The following is a 21,498-nucleotide window of genomic DNA, read 5'->3' on the forward strand; positions in this document are numbered from 1 at the left end:
GACGCATAACGCATAACGCATAACGCATAACGCATAACGCATAACGCATAACGCATAACGCATAACTCATAACGCATAACGCATAACGCATAACGCATATCGCATAACGCATAACGCTTAACGCATGACGCATAACGCATAACGCATAACGGATAACGCTTGACGCATAACGCATAACGCATAACGCATAACGCATAACGCATAACGCATAACGCATAACGCATAACGCATAACGCATAACGCATAACGCATAACGCATAACGCATAACGCATAACGCATAACGCATAACGCATAACGCATAACGCATAACGCATAACGCATAACGCATAACGCATAACGCATAACGCATAACGCATAACGCATAACGCATAACGCATAACGCATAACGCATAACGCATAACGCATAACGCATAACGCATAACGCATAACGCATAACGCATAACGCATAACGCATAACGCATAACGCATAACGCATAACGCATAACGCATAACGCATAACGCATAACGCATAACGCATAACGCATAACGCATAACGCATAACGCATAACGCATAACGCATAACGCATAACGCATAACGCATTACGCATAACGCATAACGCATAACGCATAACGCATAACGCATAACGCATAACGCATAACGCGTAACGCGTGACGCGTTACGCATAACGCATATCGCATAGCGCATGACGCATAACGCTTAACGAATAACGCATAACGCATAACGCATAACGCATAACGCATAACGCATAACGCATAACGCATAACGCATAACGCATAACGCATAGCGCATAACGCATAACGCATAACGCATAACGCATAACGCATAACGCATAACGCATAACGCATAACGCATAACGCATAACGCATAACGCATAACGCATAACGCATAACGCATAACGCATAACGCATAACGCATAACGCATAACGCATAACGCATAACGCATAACGCATAACGCATAACGCATAACGCATAACGCATAACGCATAACGCATAACGCATAACGCATAACGCATAACGCATAACGCATAACGCATAACGCATAACGCATAACGCATAACGCATATCGCATAACGCATAACGCTTAACGCATGACGCATAACGCATAACGCATAACGGATAACGCTTGACGCATAACGCATAACGCATAACGCATAACGCATAACGCATAACGCATAACGCATAACGCATAACGCATAACGCATAACGCATAACGCATAACGCATAACGCATAACGCATAACGCATAACGCATAACGCATAACGCATAACGCATAACGCATAACGCATAACGCATAACGCATAACGCATAACGCATAACGCATAACGCATAACGCATAACGCATAACGCATAACGCATAACGCATAACGCATAACGCATAACGCATAACGCATAACGCATAACGCATAACGCATAACGCATAACGCATAAAGCATAACGCATAACGCATAACGCATAACGCATAACGCATAACGCATAACGCATAACGCATAACGCATAACGCATAACGCATAACGCATAACGCATAACGCATAACGCATAACGCATAACGCATAACGCATAACGCATAACGCATAACGCATAACGCATAACGCATAACGCATAACGCATAACGCATAACGCATAACGCATAACGCATAACGCTCTACGCATAACGCATAACGCATAACGCATAACGCATAACGCATAACGCATAACGCATAACGCATAACGCATAACGCATAACGCATAACGCATAACGCATAACGCATAACGCATAACGCATAACGCATAACGCATAACGCATAACGCATAACGCATAACGCATAACGCATAACGCATAACGCATAACGCATAACGCATAACGCATAACGCATAACGCATAACGCATAACGCATAACGCATAACGCATAACGCATAACGCATAACGCATAACGCTCTACGCATAACGCATAACGCATAACGCATAACGCATAACGCATAACGCATAACGCATATCGCATAACGCATAACGCTTAACGCATAACGCATAACGCATAACGGATAACGCTTGACGCATAACGCATAACGCATAACGCATAACGCATAACGCATAACGCATAACGCATAACGCATAACGCATAACGCATAACGCATAACGCATAACGCATATCGCATAACGCATAACGCATAACGCATAACGCATAACGCATAACGCATTACGCATAACGCATAACGCATAACGCATAACGCATAACGCATAACGCATAACGCATAACGCATAACGCATAACGCATAACGCATAACGCATAACGCATAACGCATAACGCATAACGCATAACGCATAACGCATAACGCATAACGCATAACGGATAACGCATAACGCATAACGCATAACGCATAACGCATAACGCATAACGTATATCGCATAACGCATAACGCTTAACGCATAACGCATAACGCATAACGTATAACGGATAACGCATAACGCATAACGCATAACGCATAACGCATAACGCATAACGCATAACGCATAACGCATAACGCATAACGCATAACGCATAACGCATAACGCATAACGCATAACGCATAACGCATTACGCATAACGCATAACGCATAACGCATAACGCATAACGCATAACGCATAACGCATAACGCATAACGCATAACGCATAACGCATAACGCATAACTCATAACGCATAACGCATAACGCATAACGCATAACGGATAACGCTTGACGCATAACTCATAACGCATAACGCATAACGCATAACGCATATCGCATAACGCATAACGCTTAACGCATAACGCATAACGCATAACGCATAACGGATAACGCTTGACGCATAACGCATAACGCATAACGCATAACGCATAACGCATAACGCATAACGCATAACGTATATCGCATAACGCATAACGCTTAACGCATAACGCATAACGCATAACGTATAACGGATAACGCATAACGCATAACGCATAACGCATAACGCATAACGCATAACGCATAACGCATAACGCATAACGCATAACGCATAACGCATAACGCATAACGCATAACTCATAACGCATAACGCATAACGCATAACGCATATCGCATAACGCATAACGCTTAACGCATGACGCATAACGCATAACGCATAACGCATAACGGATAACGCTTGACGCATAACGCATAACGCATAACGCATAACGCATAACGCATAACGCATAACGCATAACGCATAACGCATAACGCATAACGCATAACGCATAACGCATAACGCATAACGCATAACGCATAACGCATAACGCATAACGCATAACGCATAACGCATAACGCATAACGCATAACGCATAACGCATAACGCATAACGCATAACGCATAACGCATAACGCATAACGCATAACGCATAACGCATAACGCATAACGCATAACGCATAACGCATAACGCATAACGCATAACGCATAACGCATAACGCATAACGCATAACGCATAACGCATAACGCATAACGCATAACGCTTAACGCATAACGCATAACGCATAACGCATAACGGATAACGCTTGACGCATAACGCATAACGCATAACGCATAACGCATAACGCATAACGCATAACGCATAACGCATAACGCATAACGCATAACGCATAACGCATAACGCATAACGCATAACGCATAACGCATAACGCATAACGCATAACGCATAACTCATAACGCATAACGCATAACGCATAACGCATATCGCATAACGCATAACGCTTAACGCATATCGCATAACGCATAACGCTTAACGCATAACGCATAACGCATAACGCATAACGCATATCGCATAACGCATAACGCATAACGCATAACGCATAACGCATATCGCATTACGCATAACGCATAACGCGTAACGCATAACGCATAACGCATAACGCATAACGCATAACGCATAACGCATAACGCATAACGCATAACGCGTAACGCGTAACGCGTAACGCGAAACGCGTAACGCATAACGCATAACGCATAACGCATAACGCATAACGCATAACGCATAACGCATAACGCATAACGCATTACGCATAACGCATAACGCATAACGCATAACGCATAACGCATATCGCATAACGCATAACGCATAACGCATAACGCATAACGCATTACGCATAACGCATAACGCGTAACGCATAACGCATAACGCATAACGCATAACGCATAACGCATAACGCATAACGCATAACGCATAACGCGTAACGCGTAACGCGTAACGCGAAACGCATAACGCATAACGCATAACGCATAACGCATAACGGATAACGCATAACGCATAACGCATAACGCATAACGCATAACGTATATCGCATAACGCATAACGCTTAACGCATAACGCATAACGCATAACGTATAACGGATAACGCATAACGCATAACGCATAACGCATAACGCATAACGCATAACGCATAACGCATAACGCATAACTCATAACGCATAACGCATAACGCATAACGCATATCGCATAACGCATAACGCTTAACGCATGACGCATAACGCATAACGCATAACGGATAATGCTTGACGCATAACGCATAACGCATAACGCATAACGCATAACGCATAACGCATAACGCATAACGCATAACGCATAACGCATAACGCATAACGCATAACGCATAACGCATAACGCATAACGCATAACGCATAACGCATAACGCATAACGCATAACGCATAACGCATAACGCATAACGCATAACGCATAACGCATAACGCATAACGCATAACGCATAACGCATAACGCATAACGCATAACGCATTACGCATAACGCATAACGCATAACGCATAACGCATAACGCATAACGCATAACGCATAACGCATAACGCATAACGCCTAACGCGTAACGCGTTACGCATAACGCATATCGCATAGCGCATGACGCATAACGCTTAACGAATAACGCATAACGCATAACGCATAACGCATAACGCATAACGCATAACGCATAACGCATAACGCATAACGCATAACGCATAACGCATAACGCATAACGCATAACGCATAACGCATAACGCATAACGCATAACGCATAACGCATAACGCATAACGCATAACGCATAACGCATAACGCATAACGCATAACGCATAACGCATAACGCATAACGCATAACGCATAACGGATAACGCTTGACGCATAACTCATAACGCATAACGCATAACGCATAACGCATATCGCATAACGCATAACGCTTAACGCATAACGCATAACGCATAACGCATAACGCATAACGCATAACGCATAACGCATAACGCATAACGCATAACGCATAACGCATAACGCATAACGCATAACGCATAACGCATAACGCATAACGCATAACGCATAACGCATAACGCATAACGCATAACGCATAACGCATAACGCATAACGCATAACGCATAACGCATAACGCATAACGCATAACGCATAACGCATAACGCATAACGCATAACGCATAACGCATAACACATAACGCATAACGGATAACGCTTGACGCATAACGCATAACGCATAACGCATAACGCATAACGCATAACGCATAACGCATAACGCATAACGCATAACGCATAACGCATAACGCATAACGCATAACGCATAACGCATAACGCATAACGCATAACGCATAACGCATAACGCATAACGCATAACGCATAACGCATAACGCATAACGCATAACGCATAACGCATAACGCATAACGCATAACGCATAACGCATAACGCATAACGCATAACGCATAACGCATAACGCATAACGCATAACGCATAACGCATAACGCATAACGCATAACGCATAACGCATAACGCATAACGCATAACGCATAACGCATAACGCATAACGCATAACGCATAACGCGTAACGCGTAACGCATAACGCATAACGCATAACGCATAACGCATAACGCATAACGCATAACGCATAACGCATAACGCATAACGCATAACGCATAACGCATAACGCATAACTCATAACGCATAACGCATAACGCATAACGCATAACGGATAACGCTTGACGCATAACTCATAACTCATAACGCATAACGCATAACGCATAACGCATATCGCATAACGCATAACGCTTAACGCATAACGCATAACGCATAACGCATAACGCATAACGCATAACGCATAACGCATAACGCATATCGCATAACGCATAACGCTTAACGCATAACGCATAACGCATAACGCATAACGGATAACGCTTGACGCATAACGCATAACGCATAACGCATAACGCATAACGCATAACGCATAACGCATATCGCATAACGCATAACGCATAACGCATAACGCATAACGCATAACGCATTACGCATAACGCATAACGCATAACGCATAACGCATAACGCATAACACATAACGCATAACGCATAACGCATAACGCATAACGCATAACGCATAACGCATAACGCATAACGCATAACGCATAACGCATAACGCATAACGGATAACGCATAACGCATAACGCATAACGCATAACGCATAACGTATAACGCATAACGCATAACGCATAACGCATAACGCATAACGCATAACACATAACGCATAACGCATAACGCATAACGCATAACGCATAACGCATAACGCATAACGCATAACGCATAACGCATAACGCATAACGCATAACGCATAACGCATAACGCATAACGCATAACGCATAACGCATAACGGATAACGCTTGACGCATATCGCATAACGCATAACGGATAACGCTTGACGCATAACGCATAACGCATAACGCATAACGCATAACGCATAACGCATAACGCATAACGCATAACGCATTACGCATAACGCATAACGCATAACGCATAACGCATAACGCATAACGCATAACGCATAACGCATAACGCATAACGCATAACGCATAACGCATAACGCATAACGCATAACGCATAACGCATAACGCATAACGCATAACGCATAACGCATAACGCATAACGCATAACGCATAACGCATAACGCATAACGCATAACGCATAACGCATAACGCATAACGCATAACGCATAACGCATAACGCATAACGCATAACGCTCTACGCATAACGCATAACGCATAACGCATAACGCATAACGCATAACGCATAACGCATATCGCATAACGCATAACGCTTAACGCATAACGCATAACGCATAACGGATAACGCTTGACGCATAACGCATAACGCATAACGCATAACGCATAACGCATAACGCATAACGCATAACGCATAACGCATATCGCATAACGCATAACGCATAACGCATAACGCATAACGCATAACGCATTACGCATAACGCATAACGCATAACGCATAACGCATAACGCATAACGCATAACGCATAACGCATAACGCATAACGCATAACGCATAACGCATAACGCATAACGCATAACGCATAACGCATAACGCATAACGCATTACGCATAACGCATAACGCATAACGCATAACGCATAACGCATAACGCATAACGCATAACGCATAACGCATAACGCATAACGCATAACGCATAACGCATAACGCATAACGCATAACGCATAACGCATAACGCATAACGCATAACGCATAACGCATAACGCATAACGCATAACGCATAACGCATTACGCATAACGCATAACGCATAACGCATAACGCATAACGCATAACGCATAACGCATAACGCATAACGCATAACGCCTAACGCGTAACGCGTTACGCATAACGCATATCGCATAGCGCATGACGCATAACGCTTAACGAATAACGCATAACGCATAACGCATAACGCATAACGCATAACGCATAACGCATAACGCATAACGCATAACGCATAACGCATAACGCATAACGCATAACGCATAACGCATAACGCATAACGCATAACGCATAACGCATAACGCATAACGCATAACGCATAACGCATAACGCATAACGCATAACGCATAACGCATAACGCATAACGCATAACGCATAACGCATAACGGATAACGCTTGACGCATAACTCATAACGCATAACGCATAACGCATAACGCATATCGCATAACGCATAACGCTTAACGCATAACGCATAACGCATAACGCATAACGCATAACGCATAACGCATAACGCATAACGCATAACGCATAACGCATAACGCATAACGCATAACGCATAACGCATAACGCATAACGCATAACGCATAACGCATAACGCATAACGCATAACGCATAACGCATAACGCATAACGCATAACGCATAACGCATAACGCATAACGCATAACGCATAACGCATAACGCATAACGCATAACGCATAACGCATAACGCATAACACATAACGCATAACGGATAACGCTTGACGCATAACGCATAACGCATAACGCATAACGCATAACGCATAACGCATAACGCATAACGCATAACGCATAACGCATAACGCATAACGCATAACGCATAACGCATAACGCATAACGCATAACGCATAACGCATAACGCATAACGCATAACGCATAACGCATAACGCATAACGCATAACGCATAACGCATAACGCATAACGCATAACGCATAACGCATAACGCATAACGCATAACGCATAACGCATAACGCATAACGCATAACGCATAACGCATAACGCATAACGCATAACGCATAACGCATAACGCATAACGCATAACGCATAACGCATAACGCATAACGCATAACGCATAACGCATAACGCGTAACGCGTAACGCATAACGCATAACGCATAACGCATAACGCATAACGCATAACGCATAACGCATAACGCATAACGCATAACGCATAACGCATAACGCATAACGCATAACTCATAACGCATAACGCATAACGCATAACGCATAACGGATAACGCTTGACGCATAACTCATAACTCATAACGCATAACGCATAACGCATAACGCATATCGCATAACGCATAACGCTTAACGCATAACGCATAACGCATAACGCATAACGCATAACGCATAACGCATAACGCATAACGCATATCGCATAACGCATAACGCTTAACGCATAACGCATAACGCATAACGCATAACGGATAACGCTTGACGCATAACGCATAACGCATAACGCATAACGCATAACGCATAACGCATAACGCATATCGCATAACGCATAACGCATAACGCATAACGCATAACGCATAACGCATTACGCATAACGCATAACGCATAACGCATAACGCATAACGCATAACACATAACGCATAACGCATAACGCATAACGCATAACGCATAACGCATAACGCATAACGCATAACGCATAACGCATAACGCATAACGCATAACGGATAACGCATAACGCATAACGCATAACGCATAACGCATAACGTATAACGCATAACGCATAACGCATAACGCATAACGCATAACGCATAACACATAACGCATAACGCATAACGCATAACGCATAACGCATAACGCATAACGCATAACGCATAACGCATAACGCATAACGCATAACGCATAACGCATAACGCATAACGCATAACGCATAACGCATAACGCATAACGGATAACGCTTGACGCATATCGCATAACGCATAACGGATAACGCTTGACGCATAACGCATAACGCATAACGCATAACGCATAACGCATAACGCATAACGCATAACGCATAACGCATTACGCATAACGCATAACGCATAACGCATAACGCATAACGCATAACGCATAACGCATAACGCATAACGCATAACGCATAACGCATAACGCATAACGCATAACGCATAACGCATAACGCATAACGCATAACGCATAACGCATAACGCATAACGCATAACGCATAACGCATAACGCATAACGCATAACGCATAACGCATAACGCATAACGCATAACGCATAACGCATAACGCATAACGCATAACGCATAACGCTCTACGCATAACGCATAACGCATAACGCATAACGCATAACGCATAACGCATAACGCATATCGCATAACGCATAACGCTTAACGCATAACGCATAACGCATAACGGATAACGCTTGACGCATAACGCATAACGCATAACGCATAACGCATAACGCATAACGCATAACGCATAACGCATAACGCATATCGCATAACGCATAACGCATAACGCATAACGCATAACGCATAACGCATTACGCATAACGCATAACGCATAACGCATAACGCATAACGCATAACGCATAACGCATAACGCATAACGCATAACGCATAACGCATAACGCATAACGCATAACGCATAACTCATAACGCATAACGCATAACGCATAACGCATAACGGATAACGCTTGACGCATAACTCATAACTCATAACGCATAACGCATAACGCATAACGCATATCGCATAACGCATAACGCTTAACGCATAACGCATAACGCATAACGCATAACGCATAACGCATAACGCATAACGCATAACGCATATCGCATAACGCATAACGCTTAACGCATAACGCATAACGCATAACGCATAACGGATAACGCTTGACGCATAACGCATAACGCATAACGCATAACGCATAACGCATATCGCATAACGCATAACGCATAACGCATAACGCATAACGCATAACGCATTACGCATAACGCATAACGCATAACGCATAACGCATAACGCATAACGCATAACGCATAACGCATAACGCATAACGCATAACGCATAACGCATAACGCATAACGCATAACGCATAACGCATAACGCATAACGCATAACGCATAACGCATAACGCATAACGGATAACGCATAACGCATAACGCATAACGCATAACGCATAACGTATAACGCATAACGCATAACGCATAACGCATAACGCATAACGCATAACACATAACGCATAACGCATAACGCATAACGCATAACGCATAACGCATAACGCATAACGCATAACGCATAACGCATAACGCATAACGCATAACGCATAACGCATAACGCATAACGCATAACGCATAACGCATAACGCATAACGCATAACGCATAACGCATAACGCATAACGCATAACGCATAACGCATAACGCATAACGCATAACGCATAACGCATAACGGATAACGCTTGACGCATAACTCATAACTCATAACGCATAACGCATAACGCATAACGCATATCGCATAACGCATAACGCTTAACGCATAACGCATATCGCATAACGCATAACGCATAACGCATAACGCATAACGCATAACGCATTACGCATAACGCATAACGCATAACGCATAACGCATAACGCATAACACATAACGCATAACGCATAACGCATAACGCATAACGCATAACGCATAACGCATAACGCATAACGCATAACGCATAACGCATAACGCATAACGGATAACGCATAACGCATAACGCATAACGCATAACGCATAACGTATAACGCATAACGCATAACGCATAACGCATAACGCATAACGCATAACACATAACGCATAACGCATAACGCATAACGCATAACGCATAACGCATAACGCATAACGCATAACGCATAACGCATAACGCATAACGCATAACGCATAACGCATAACGCATAACGCATAACGCATAACGCATAACGCATAACGGATAACGCTTGACGCATATCGCATAACGCATAACGGATAACGCTTGACGCATAACGCATAACGCATAACGCATAACGCATAACGCATAACGCATAACGCATAACGCATAACGCATAACGCATAACGCATAACGCATAACGCATAACGCATAACGCATAACGCATAACGCATAACGCATAACGCATAACGCATAACGCATAACGCATAACGCATAACGCATAACGCATAACGCATAACGCATAACGCATAACGCATAACGCATAACGCATAACGCATAACGCATAACGCATAACGCATAACGCATAACGCATAACGCATAACGCATAACGCATAACGCATAACGCATAACGCATAACGCATAACGCATAACGCTCTACGCATAACGCATAACGCATAACGCATAACGCATAACGCATAACGCATAACGCATAACGCATATCGCATAACGCATAACGCTTAACGCATAACGCATAACGCATAACGGATAACGCTTGACGCATAACGCATAACGCATAACGCATAACGCATAACGCATAACGCATAACGCATAACGCATAACGCATAACGCATATCGCATAACGCATAACGCATAACGCATAACGCATAACGCATAACGCATTACGCATAACGCATAACGCATAACGCATAACGCATAACGCATAACGCATAACGCATAACGCATAACGCATAACGCATAACGCATAACGCATAACGCATAACTCATAACGCATAACGCATAACGCATAACGCATAACGGATAACGCTTGACGCATAACTCATAACTCATAACGCATAACGCATAACGCATAACGCATATCGCATAACGCATAACGCTTAACGCATAACGCATAACGCATAACGCATAACGCATAACGCATAACGCATAACGCATAACGCATATCGCATAACGCATAACGCTTAACGCATAACGCATAACGCATAACGCATAACGGATAACGCTTGACGCATAACGCATAACGCATAACGCATAACGCATAACGCATATCGCATAACGCATAACGCATAACGCATAACGCATAACGCATAACGCATTACGCATAACGCATAACGCATAACGCATAACGCATAACGCATAACGCATAACGCATAACGCATAACGCATAACGCATAACGCATAACGCATAACGCATAACGCATAACGCATAACGCATAACGCATAACGCATAACGCATAACGGATAACGCATAACGCATAACGCATAACGCATAACGCATAACGTATAACGCATAACGCATAACGCATAACGCATAACGCATAACGCATGACACATAACGCATAACGCATAACGCATAACGCATAACGCATAACGCATAACGCATAACGCATAACGCATAACGCATAACGCATAACGCATAACGCATAACGCATAACGCATAACGCATAACGCATAACGCATAACGCATAACGCATAACGCATAACGCATAACGCATAACGCATAACGCATAACGCATAACGCATAACGGATAACGCTTGACGCATAACTCATAACTCATAACGCATAACGCATAACGCATAACGCATATCGCATAACGCATAACGCTTAACGCATAACGCATAACGCATAACGCATAACGCATAACGCATAACGCATAACGCATAACGCATATCGCATAACGCATAACGCTTAACGCATAACGCATAACGCATAACGCATAACGGATAACGCTTGACGCATAACGCATAACGCATAACGCATAACGCATAACGCATAACGCATAACGCATATCGCATAACGCATAACGCATAACGCATAACGCATAACGCATAACGCATTACGCATAACGCATAACGCATAACGCATAACGCATAACGCATAACGCATAACGCATAACGCATAACGCATAACGCATAACGCATAACGCATAACGCATAACGCATAACGCATAACGCATAACGCATAACGCATAACGCATAACGCATAACGCATAACGCATAACGCATAACGCATAACGCATAACGCATAACGCATAACGCATAACGCATAACGCATAACGCATAACGCATAACGCATAACGCATAACGCATAACGCATAACGCATAACGCATAACGCATAACGCATAACGCATTACGCATAACGCATAACGCATAACGCATAACGCATAACGCATAACGCATAACGCATAACGCGTAACGCGTGACGCGTTACGCATAACGCATATCGCATAGCGCATGACGCATAACGCTTAACGAATAACGCATAACGCATAACGCATAACGCATAACGCATAACGCATAACGCATAGCGCATAACGCATAACGCATAACGCATAACGCATAACGCATAACGCATAACGCATAACGCATAACGCATAACGCATAACGCATAACGCATAACGCATAACGCATAACGCATAACGCATAACGCATAACGCATAACGCATAACGCATAACGCATAACGCATAACGCATAACGCATAACGCATAACTCATAACGCATAACGCATAACGCATAACGCATATCGCATAACGCATAACGCATAACGCATGACGCATAACGCATAACGCATAACGGATAACGCTTGACGCATAACGCATAACGCATAACGCATAACGCATAACGCATAACGCATAACGCATAACGCATAACGCATAACGCATAACGGATAACGCTTGACGCATAACGCATAACGCATAACGCATAACGCATAACGCATAACGCATAACGCATAACGCATAACGCATAACGCATAACGCATAACGCATAACGCATAACGCATAACGCATAACGCATAACGCATAACGCATAACGCATAACGCATAACGCATAACGCATAACGCATAACGCATAACGCATAACGCATAACGCATAACGCATAACGCATAACGCATAACGCATAACGCATAACGCATAACGCATAACGCATAACGCATAACGCATAACGCATAACGCATAACGCATAACGCATAACGCATAACGCATAACGCATAACGCATAACGCATAACGCATAACGCATAACGCATAACGCATAACGCATAACGCATAACGCATAACGCATAACGCATAACGCATAACGCATAACGCATAACGCATAACGCATAACGCATAACGCATAACGCATAACGCATAACGCATAACGCATAACGCATAACGCATAACGCATAACGCATAACGCATAACGCATAACGCATAACGCATAACGCATAACGCATAACGCATAACGCATAACGCATAACGCATAACGCATAACGCATAACGCATAACGCATAACGCATAACGCATAACGCATAACGCATAACGCATAACGCATAACGCATAACGCATAACGCATAACGCATAACGCATAACGCATAACGCATAACGCATAACGCATAACGCATAACGCATAACGCATAACGCATAACGCATAACGCATAACGCATAACGCATAACGCATTACGCATAACGCATAACGCATAACGCATAACGCATAACGCATAACGCATAACGCATAACGCGTAACGCGTGACGCGTTACGCATAACGCATATCGCATAGCGCATGACGCATAACGCTTAACGAATAACGCATAACGCATAACGCATAACGCATAGCGCATAACGCATAACGCATAACGCATAACGCATAACGCATAACGCATAACGCATAACGCATAACGCATAACGCATAACGCATAACGCATAACGCATAACGCATAACGCATAACGCATAACGCATAACGCATAACGCATAACGCATAACGCATAACGCATAACGCATAACTCATAACGCATAACGCATAACGCATAACGCATATCGCATAACGCATAACGCTTAACGCATGACGCATAACGCATAACGCATAACGGATAACGCTTGACGCATAACGCATAACGCATAACGCATAACGCATAACGCATAACGCATAACGCATAACGCATAACGCATAACGCATAACGCATAACGCATAACGCATAACGCATAACGCATAACGCATAACGCATAACGCATAACGCATAACGCATAACGCATAACGCATAACGCATAACGCATAACGCATAACGCATAACGCATAACGCATAACGCATAACGCATAACGCATAACGCATAACGCATAACGCATATCGCATAACGCATAACGCTTAACGCATGACGCATAACGCATAACGCATAACGGATAACGCTTGACGCATAACGCATAACGCATAACGCATAACGCATAACGCATAACGCATAACGCATAACGCATAACGCATAACGCATAACGCATAACGCATAACGCATAACGCATAACGCATAACGCATAACGCATAACGCATAACGCATAACGCATAACGCATAACGCATAACGCATAACGCATAACGCATAACGCATAACGCATAACGCATAACGCATAACGCATAACGCATAACGCATAACGCATAACGCATAACGCATAACGCATAACGCATAACGCATAACGCATAACGCATAACGCATAACGCATAACGCATAACGCATAACGCATAACGCATAACGCATAACGCATAACGCATAACGCATAACGCATAACGCATAACGCATAACGCATAACGCATAACGCATAACGCATAACGCATAACGCATAACGCATAACGCATAACGCATAACGCATAACGCATAACGCATAACGCATAACGCATAACGCATAACGCATAACGCATAACGCATAACGCATAACGCATAACGCATAACGCATAACGCATAACGCATAACGCATAACGCATAACGCATAACGAATAACGCATAACGCATAACGCATAACGCATAACGCATAACGCATAACGCATAACGCATAACGCATAACGCATAACGCATAACGCATAACGCATAACGCATAACGCATAACGCATAACGCATAACGCATAACGCATAACGCATAACGCATAACGCATAACGCATAACGCATAACGCATAACGCATAACGCATAACGCATAACGCATAACGCATTACGCATAACGCATAACGCATAACGCATAACGCATAACGCATAACGCATAACGCATAACGCGTAACGCGTGACGCGTTACGCATAACGCATATCGCATAGCGCATGACGCATAACGCTTAACGAATAACGCATAACGCATAACGCATAACGCATAACGCATAACGCATAACGCATAACGCATAGCGCATAACGCATAACGCATAACGCATAACGCATAACGCATAACGCATAACGCATAACGCATAACGCATAACGCATAACGCATAACGCATAACGCATAACGCATAACGCATAACGCATAACGCATAACGCATAACGCATAACGCATAACGCATAACGCATAACGCATAACGCATAACGCATAACTCATAACGCATAACGCATAACGCATAACGCATATCGCATAACGCATAACGCTTAACGCATGACGCATAACGCATAACGCATAACGGATAACGCTTGACGCATAACGCATAACGCATAACGCATAACGCATAACGCATAACGCATAACGCATAACGCATAACGCATAACGCATAACGCATAACGCATAACGCATAACGCATAACGCATAACGCATAACGCATAACGCATAACGCATAACGCATAACGCATAACGCATAACGCATAACGCATAACGCATAACGCATAACGCATAACGCATAACGCATAACGCATAACGCATAACGCATAACGCATAACGCATAACGCATAACGCATATCGCATAACGCATAACGCTTAACGCATGACGCATAACGCATAACGCATAACGGATAACGCTTGACGCATAACGCATAACGCATAACGCATAACGCATAACGCATAACGCATAACGCATAACGCATAACGCATAACGCATAACGCATAACGCATAACGCATAACGCATAACGCATAACGCATAACGCATAACGCATAACGCATAACGCATAACGCATAACGCATAACGCATAACGCATAACGCATAACGCATAACGCATAACGCATAACGCATAACGCATAACGCATAACGCATAACGCATAACGCATAACGCATAACGCATAACGCATAACGCATAACGCATAACGCATAACGCATAACGCATAACGCATAACGCATAACGCATAACGCATAACGCATAACGCATAACGCATAACGCATAACGCATAACGCATAACGCATAACGCATAACGCATAACGCATAACGCATAACGCATAACGCATAACGCATAACGCATAACGCATAACGCATAACGCATAACGCATAACGCATAACGCATAACGCATAACGCATAACGCATAACGCATAACGCATAACGCATAACGCATAACGCATAACGCATAACGCATAACGCATAACGCATAACGCATAACGCATAACGCATAACGCATAACGCATAACGCATAACGCATAACGCATAACTCATAACGCATAACGCATAACGCATAACGCATAACGCATAACGCATAACGCATAACGCATAACGCATAACGCATAACGCATAACTCATAACGCATAACGCATAACGCATAACGCATAACGCATATCGCATAACGCATAACGCTTAACGCATGACGCATAACGCATAACGCATAACGGATAACGCATAACGCATAACGCATAACGCATAACGCATAACGCATAACGCATAACGCATAACGCATAACGCATAACGGATAACGCTTGACGCATAACGCATAACGCATAACGCATAACGCATAACGCATAACGCATAACGCATAACGCATAACGCATAACGCATAACGCATAACGCATAACGCATAACGCATAACGCATAACGCATAACGCATAACGCATAACGCATAACGCATAACGCATAACGCATAACGCATAACGCATAACGCATAACGCATAACGCATAACGCATAACGCATAACGCATAACGCATAACGCATAACGCAAAACGCATAACGCTTAACGAATAACTCATAACGCATAACGCATAACGCATAACGCATAACGCATAACGCATAACGCATAACGCATAACGCATAACGCATAACGCATAACGCATAACGCATAACGCATAACGCATAACGCATAACGCATAACGCATAACGCATAACGCATAACGCATAACGGATAACGCATAACGCATAACGCATAACGCATAACGCATAACGCATAACGCATAACGCTTAACGCATAACGCATAACGCATAACGCATAACGCATAACGCATAACGCATAACGCATATCGCATAACGCATAACGCTTAACGCATAACGCATAACGCATAACGCATAACGCATAACGCATAACGCATAACGCATAACGCATAACGCATAACGCATAACGCATAACGCATAACGCATATCGCATAACGCATAACGCATAACGCATAACGCATAACGCATAACGCATAACGCATAACGCATAACGCATAACGCATAACGCATAACGCATAACGCATAACGCATAACGCATAACGCATAACGCATAACGCATAACGCATAACGCATAACGCATAACGCATAACGCATAACGCATAACGCATAACGCATAACGCATAACGCATAACGCATAACGCATAACGCATAACGCATAACGCATAACGCATAACGCATAACGCATAACGCATAACGCATAACGCATAACGCATAACGCATAACGCATAACGCATAACGCATAACGCATAACGCATAACGCATAACGCATAACGCATAACGCATAACGCATAACGCATAACGCATAACGCATAACGCATAACGCATAACGCATAACGCATAACGCATAACGCATAACGCATAACGCATAACGCATAACGCATAACGCATAACGCATAACGCATAACGCATAACGCATAACGCATAACGCATAACGCATAACGCATAACGCGTAACGCATAACGCATAACGCATAACGCATAACGCATAACGCATAACGCATAACGCATAACGAATAACGCATAACGCATAACGCATAACGCATAACGCATAACGCATAACGCATAACGCATAACGCATAACGCATAACGCATAACGCATAACGCATAACGCATAACGCATAACGCATAACGCATAACGCATAACGCATAACGCATAACGCATAACGCATAACGCATAACGCATAACGCATAACGCATAACGCATAACGCATAACGCATAACGCATTACGCATAACGCATAACGCATAACGCATAACGCATAACGCATAACGCATAACGCATAACGCGTAACGCGTGACGCGTTACGCATAACGCATATCGCATAGCGCATGACGCATAACGCTTAACGAATAACGCATAACGCATAACGCATAACGCATAACGCATAACGCATAACGCATAACGCATAGCGCATAACGCATAACGCATAACGCATAACGCATAACGCATAACGCATAACGCATAACGCATAACGCATAACGCATAACGCATAACGCATAACGCATAACGCATAACGCATAACGCATAACGCATAACGCATAACGCATAACGCATAACGCATAACGCATAACGCATAACGCATAACGCATAACTCATAACGCATAACGCATAACGCATAACGCATATCGCATAACGCATAACGCTTAACGCATGACGCATAACGCATAACGCATAACGGATAACGCTTGACGCATAACGCATAACGCATAACGCATAACGCATAACGCATAACGCATAACGCATAACGCATAACGCATAACGCATAACGCATAACGCATAACGCATAACGCATAACGCATAACGCATAACGCATAACGCATAACGCATAACGCATAACGCATAACGCATAACGCATAACGCATAACGCATAACGCATAACGCATAACGCATAACGCATAACGCATAACGCATAACGCATAACGCATAACGCATAACGCATATCGCATAACGCATAACGCTTAACGCATGACGCATAACGCATAACGCATAACGGATAACGCTTGACGCATAACGCATAACGCATAACGCATAACGCATAACGCATAACGCATAACGCATAACGCATAACGCATAACGCATAACGCATAACGCATAACGCATAACGCATAACGCATAACGCATAACGCATAACGCATAACGCATAACGCATAACGCATAACGCATAACGCATAACGCATAACGCATAACGCATAACGCATAACGCATAACGCATAACGCATAACGCATAACGCATAACGCATAACGCATAACGCATAACGCATAACGCATAACGCATAACGCATAACGCATAACGCATAACGCATAACGCATAACGCATAACGCATAACGCATAACGCATAACGCATAACGCATAACGCATAACGCATAACGCATAACGCATAACGCATAACGCATAACGCATAACGCATAACGCATAACGCATAACGCATAACGCATAACGCATAACGCATAACGCATAACGCATAACGCATAACGCATAACGCATAACGCATAACGCATAACGCATAACGCATAACGCATAACGCATAACGCATAACGCATAACGCATAACGCATAACGCATAACGCATAACGCATAACGCATAACGCATAACGCATAACGCATAACGCATAACGCATAACGCATAACGCATAACGCATAACGCATAACGCATAACTCATAACGCATAACGCATAACGCATAACGCATAACGCATAACGCATAACGCATAACGCATAACGCATAACGCATAACGCATAACTCATAACGCATAACGCATAACGCATAACGCATAACGCATATCGCATAACGCATAACGCTTAACGCATGACGCATAACGCATAACGCATAACGGATAACGCATAACGCATAACGCATAACGCATAACGCATAACGCATAACGCATAACGCATAACGCATAACGCATAACGGATAACGCTTGACGCATAACGCATAACGCATAACGCATAACGCATAACGCATAACGCATAACGCATAACGCATAACGCATAACGCATAACGCATAACGCATAACGCATAACGCATAACGCATAACGCATAACGCATAACGCATAACGCATAACGCATAACGCATAACGCATAACGCATAACGCATAACGCATAACGCATAACGCATAACGCATAACGCATAACGCATAACGCATAACGCATAACGCATAACGCATAACGCATAACGCATAACGCATAACGCAAAACGCATAACGCTTAACGAATAACTCATAACGCATAACGCATAACGCATA

The sequence above is a fragment of the Lasioglossum baleicum genome, unplaced genomic scaffold (genome assembly GCF_051020765.1).
Source record: "Lasioglossum baleicum unplaced genomic scaffold, iyLasBale1 scaffold0023, whole genome shotgun sequence".
In the NCBI taxonomy this organism is placed as follows: Eukaryota; Metazoa; Arthropoda; class Insecta; order Hymenoptera; family Halictidae; genus Lasioglossum; species Lasioglossum baleicum.